Source organism: Triticum aestivum, chromosome 5D (assembly GCF_018294505.1).
Source record: "Triticum aestivum cultivar Chinese Spring chromosome 5D, IWGSC CS RefSeq v2.1, whole genome shotgun sequence".
Classification (NCBI taxonomy): Eukaryota; Viridiplantae; Streptophyta; class Magnoliopsida; order Poales; family Poaceae; genus Triticum; species Triticum aestivum.
In genome coordinates, this window is record NC_057808.1 from 200,982,285 (window position 1) to 200,988,328 (window position 6,044).

General features: G+C 39.8%; 1 long non-coding RNA gene across 4 annotated transcripts; it reads left to right on the plus strand.

The window, feature by feature from the left end:
- Positions 1–2,319: 2,319 nt before the first annotated feature.
- Positions 2,320–5,750, plus strand: LOC123124531 (uncharacterized). 4 transcript variants are annotated; one of them, XR_006461135.1, is made up of 5 exons: positions 2,320–2,539; positions 2,620–2,872; positions 2,978–3,066; positions 3,451–5,148; positions 5,369–5,750. It is a non-coding gene; the product is annotated as an uncharacterized lncRNA (long non-coding RNA). The 4 variants fall into 4 exon arrangements; XR_006461136.1 differs by having other exon boundaries at positions 2,983–3,066; XR_006461134.1 differs by having other exon boundaries at positions 2,321–2,539; positions 2,986–3,066.
- Positions 5,751–6,044: the final 294 nt, after the last annotated feature.

A 6,044-nucleotide genomic window follows, 5' to 3' on the forward strand; every position in this document is an offset into this window, starting at 1 on the left:
ATGCGAGAGAAATCTCTTTGTGCTCCGAGCAAATACTTGCCATCAAGAGACTGTGATCTTCTTTGCTGCAAGAGATTTGCCTCGGACCGAGGAGTTAGCATTTCTTGCTCCATAAGAAATGTTACCGTCATGCTCAAATTCGACCGCTGGAATCGTGTCGTTCGGCCATTGGCTGAGGCCGATGTCCAATTTGGTCATTTCCCATCTGGGAGGTTGTGGCTATAAATAGCCACCCCGCTCCAACTTTGACCGATGGTTGCTCCGCTTGAGATTTCTGAGAAGACTGATTTGAGCAACCCCTCTCTGAGTGATTTGAGTTTAAGATCCACGAGAGAAAAACCAAGAACCCAAACTTAGACAGTGGTTTAGCATCACAGTAGTTCTGAGTCAGAGTTCTTGTACCTATTACTCTTGAGAGCTGCACACTCTCTAGACGGATAGGTTTTGGCTTCGAGTGTTGAAGAGTTGTTGTCTTCACCGAGCCCGATCTTCAGCAACCAAAAGTGATTGTGGTTCGTGAAGGTCGACCGAAGGTTTGGAGATCGTCGACAAGGATCTACCATGAGTGAATTCAACCTCGGTCTGATCAGCTCTGTGTTGAAGGAGAATAGGGTGAAGAGAGTTTATCTTCCGTGTTAAGTCACAGCCCCTTCAACCAGACGTAGCCCTTTGGCAGAAGGGTGAACTGGTCTACCGAATCCTTTTGTCGCCATCGAGCACCACTTGTTACATCTTCTTTACTGCATCGCATTCAGCAGTTATTATTCATGATCTGTGCCGATAGTTTACGTGTTCCTTTTTGTTCTGCTGTCATCATCATGTGATCTGTGTTCATCCCTATCATTATCTTCGCCTGTACTCTTTCGTTATCAGCTTGTATTTTAGATCTCTTGTGAAATTGTTCTACAACATTGTGTTCAACACCGATCATGTTGTGCCTCATTCTGTTACATCTGTTTGCATGTTGCATCACTCTCATTGTAGTTAAACATGTGATTTATCAAGATCGTACTGTTGTCAATGCTTTTTCTCGATGAATATGCTTATGATGAAGAAGATTGATTTAGTATATTTTCTTTGATACTCTATTCCGCTGCTGTGATTGGGTTTTGTTTCAAAGCTTTCTAAAGAAAATTTGAATCTCCCATTCACTCCCTCTGGTCAATATACTCTCAGTCCTAACACATATGCTGTCGTTTTATTACCATTTGCTATTTTTGGTGAATGTTAACCTTGTTGTAGTTAACATTGGCTTTTCATGTACTTACACAAGGGTACAATGGGCGATGTTGTTGTTTGCAGTCGAGGTTAGCTGCATCCCATTCTTATACACCATTTGTTCCTAAATATAAGTATTTTTAGAGATTCCAATATAGATTCTAATCTAAACTATGTTTGTAATTCTATATATATCCGTATATAGTTCATATTGAAATCTCTAAAAGTACTTGTACTTAGGAATGTAGGTAGTTGTATTTTACATCATATGTGCAATCTCAGTTTAGCTTCTAACATTTACTGGTTGCTTGTATGTACATATATTAGCGGTACCGATCCACACTTTGATCCCTTTTGCGTATGGGGCAATGAGATATTCATGAACAAGCTTCAAGTGAGGAAATTAAGAAAGATTGTTAGGCGAAAGAAACTATAACATCCCAAATTTTCAAAAATTGGAATCTTAATAGGATCATTACTTTTCATCATGATTTCTGTGCATATTTGAATGTTCTGATTATTTAAAGAGTTTTTCAACTCAAGCCAATATATTTGGAGTGGAGATAATATGACTTCTCCCCTATTAATTATATTTGGAGAATGTTAATAATATTATTTGGAGTTTACAGAAACTATTTTGGGAATTTTAGAAACTCAGATTAGATGATAGTTGTTATTATAATGCTCTTTATGTGCTTTTGTTGCATAAAATTATTTTCCAAAAATGCATTTCTGTTGTTAAAAATGTTCACTATTTTGTAAAGTAGCAGTAATGATTTATTTTGTGTTCTGACTATTTTCTAGGATTTAAATTCCTATTTATTTAGCTTTATTTAATGCCTATAGCAGAGGGTTTTTTTCTAAAAAGAAAAAATAAACTGGCGTACTGTGCAGTCGGGCTGCACACTGTCCTAGCTAACTGTCGCCCGCCCGCGCTACGCAGCAGCAACAGCGACAGCAGGCCGGCCCATTTCCACTCCGCGGGCAGCCCACCCAGTTCTTTTTTTTTCTTTTACTTCTCCTCTCACCCGCTGACACATGGGGCCCGCCAAGTCGTCTCCGTCCTCAGGACGAAATCTCGCATGTATCCCGTGTTCTTCCTGGAGACCTTCCCGATCCAAATCCTCGTCGATTCGGCTTGGATCTCGTTCCTCTCGCACGGAGATTACTCTATAAATACTCCCCACGTCCGTCTCTGCCGATTTTTTTTTGCAAAATCCCTCTCACGTGCCCTAGAACGCCGTAGTCATCTCGCCGGAGTTCCGCTGCCAGGAGCACTTGCGCCGCCCCTGAAGCTCTTTCATCAGTTGATTCTGTCACTGTAAGTGAACCCCGAGTCCTCCCGGTTGCTCTATTCTCTCTTCCAAAATTCACAGATCATCCATGACTTGTTTTTCCTAGCCAAAACAACAACGAGTTGAGCTTACGAGCAAAGTACGGCTCGCTGGAAGTTCGTCCGTGGAACCACCGGGCGCAGCAGCAAAGGAGCAAGCTCCATCGTCCTCGAGGTCAACTAATTCATCTCCATCGCGCTCTGCACACGCCGGGCATATCTACGTAGCCGGGGATTTCCCGTAGCCGTCGCCACCGTCCTCCGGAGCCTCGCCGCGCGCCGTCTTCTCCAACTCCGGTGACACCCGCCCTCTGTTTTCCGGTGAGTCATCCCCGTCCGTCTGATCTAAGATGGACAGCCCATATTAGATCATGTTTTGTTTTTTCGAAGCGGTCCGCACTATATAGCGGCTGACTGTCTTTTAAGCCTAGCAGCAAACACCATCTGGCCACTCACGTCGAACCACGTGGCAACGCCACAGCAGCCGCCGCAGTTCTTCCCAGAACGCTATTATGGTATAATTTTTCTTTGCAGATTCCATTTCATATTTTCGTTCAGGTATAACTTGAGATCCGTAACTCCAAATTCATTGATTCTTTTTCCTGTGTACTCGTAGAGACCAGGAGAATACCTTAGAACCAAAACTTCACATTTTTGAACTGTTTAAATTTGAATTTTCTCAAATTTGAATTCAAACTTTCGGAGGCCATATCTTTCAAACCGCTTATCCAATTTAGTTGATTCTTTTTGCATTGTGATTCTACTAGCATGTAGATATTATATAACTACTGATATGTTATGTTAATTAAGTTTTTATTTGAATTCCTTGTTGTTGACTTTATTGTGGGGTTATGTGAGTGAGTACGGTTTATTTATCGTTGCCTTTGTTAATCATATAGATTGTCCGGATTGTGAAGCGGATCGGAATTAATCGTTAGAATACTTCAACAGCATTCAAGGCAAGTTTGCACATTTGATTTTGCTCATCCTATATTCTGCTATGCATGTGTGGTTTTTGATATGTATGTTCTCTGTTGTCATATTCTGGTATTGATTGTATTATGTGATGGTTGATCAACTTGCTATGGTAGACGTTGGATGTGTCGAGTGATCCATGAAAGTGGTGAGTGTTTATAGCCGTAGGCTCGGGATTATTAACCAGGTGAATGCGTCACTGGCAGAGCGCTCTATTGTCCCTAGAGAATGCGCCATTGACAGAGCGCACTTGAGGCGAGGTATAGTTTTTGGAACATAAATCAGGTGAATGCGTCCTTGGCAGAGCGCTCTATTGTTCCTAGAGAATGCGCCACTGACAGAGCGCACTTGAGAGACTTCTGAAGTTCTTATCGTGTTTACTTAGAATCTTTGGGGTTATCTTGGGTGAATAAATTAGAGACGGTTGTGAGTTCAGGTAGTGGCGGTAGGTGAAGACATTCTTCTCCAAACTAACTTGTGTTTTGTTTGTCATACATTTCTTTGTGGATGTATGTTTACTATATCATATTGTGTGATTTGTCAATACAATCAATGTATTGACCCTTTGTGGCTGCAACTTATCATGTTGCAGAATTTTCAGATGATCAGTGAGATACAGTAGGGTCGCGAGTCTTCACTCAACATGTTCTCAAGTGGGCATTGATGGACTCATCGTCTATTATGCTACATTTCCGTTGTTGTTATTGAATAAAGCTAGCTATGTGCTATTCCGTTTGTAATACTTTATGAATTATGGATCATACGTTATAGTAAATGATGCACTTGTTATTTGATATTCATATGTACTGTGTGTGCTAGCGAGTCGATCCAGGGACTAGCACAGTAAGTACAGAGACATCGAATCTTATCAGGTTCGGGTCGTTACAGATGGTGTCAGAGCAGTGTGTTGACTATAGGTCGTGACCTTAGAAAATGGATTAGAAAAGCCATAGGAGTGAAAAACTTACTTTACAACTTATTGTCTACTTGTTAGTTCATACTCTTGTACTCATATCTTTTCTTTTCAAAGTATAGACGACCCCTGGTATTATTATTAGTGTCATTTAAGGAGTTTTAGTTGACAAACCACCATTACTAAATTGTGCCTGATAAACGATTTGCGGTAGTATGATGAGATCATATCTCTTGTGGATATGACCTTACTTGTAGGTTTTGCTTGTGTGGTGTGAATTGTGTGAATTTAGTGTTTGTTTTTTGTTGTTGGAGTTTTTATTGCTAGCATGAGTATATGGGTAGTGTTTTCCCCTTAGGTTTTTATTTTGTCTATATCCTAAGACATGCTGCAACCCAGTGATGAGTTCAAGTTTTAGCACATGCGCCAAGATCTGACAAGAAGCAAGCACAATCTTGCTGAAGGAAGAAACCTGCAGGAAGCTATAGTTCATTAGTATATGTTTTGCCCTGGAGGAAGCTATAGTTCATTAGTATATGTTTTGCAGTAGCTGACATAAACCTAATAGTTCACAGGAACGATAGTTGTTTTGTTTGGCATGCAGAATGGATGGATTAATCCGAACCAGTTCGTGAACAAGAGAAATTTCTACAATGCTTGTGAGAATGTCCGAGCGTTAGAATACGAGATTTTCTAAACCATATACAAGGTAATGATTTGGGTGCGGAATGGATTGATCACCATACCGACTTACTCTTATTATTCGCTATTGCTATGTGGGATAGTCAATCTAGAGTGACTTACCTATAGTAGAGAGACGTTGTTGTTAAGCCTGAATCTTAGAATGGTATGACGTTTGATTTCTTGTAAAGGCAACCGTTGCCAATAGTAGGTTGTACGTGAGGATAAACCAAGACTCTTTTCTACAGGAACCATTCTTGATGACCATCATGAGAGCATCGATATTTAGTATTGGTGCAAGACCTGTGAGCCATGAAGTTTTCAGTTTACAAAAGACTGCTCTTTTGATAAGGGATCCAGAATTTCAAAGGAGTGTAAGGCATATGTCTGAAGGATCTCCTCGAAGGAGTAAGATTTTTGAAGACCGATGACTCTTATTCTAAGGGTGGTAGTACTCCACACTCTCGGACGAACAATGGATATTCAAGGAGACCCCAACCCTAGTCTTTTCTTTCTAGCTTTTTCGAATCTCGAGGATGAGATTCATTTTAAGGGTGGTAGATTTGTAACATTCCAAATTTTCAAAAATTGGAATGTTAATAGGATCATTACTTTTTATCATGATTTATGTGCATATTTGAATGTTCTGATTATTTAAAGAGTTTTTCAACTCAAGCCAATATATTTGGAGTGGAGATAATATGACTCTCCCCTATTAATTATATTTAGAGAATGTTAATCATATTATTTGGAGTTTACAGAAACTACTTTGAGAATTTTAGAAACTCAGATTAGTTGATAGTTGTTATTATAATGCTCTTTATGTGCTTTTGTTGCATAAAATTATTTCCCAAAAACGCATTTGTGTTGTTAAAAATGTACACTATTTTATAAAGTAGCATTAATGTTTGATTTTGTGTTCTG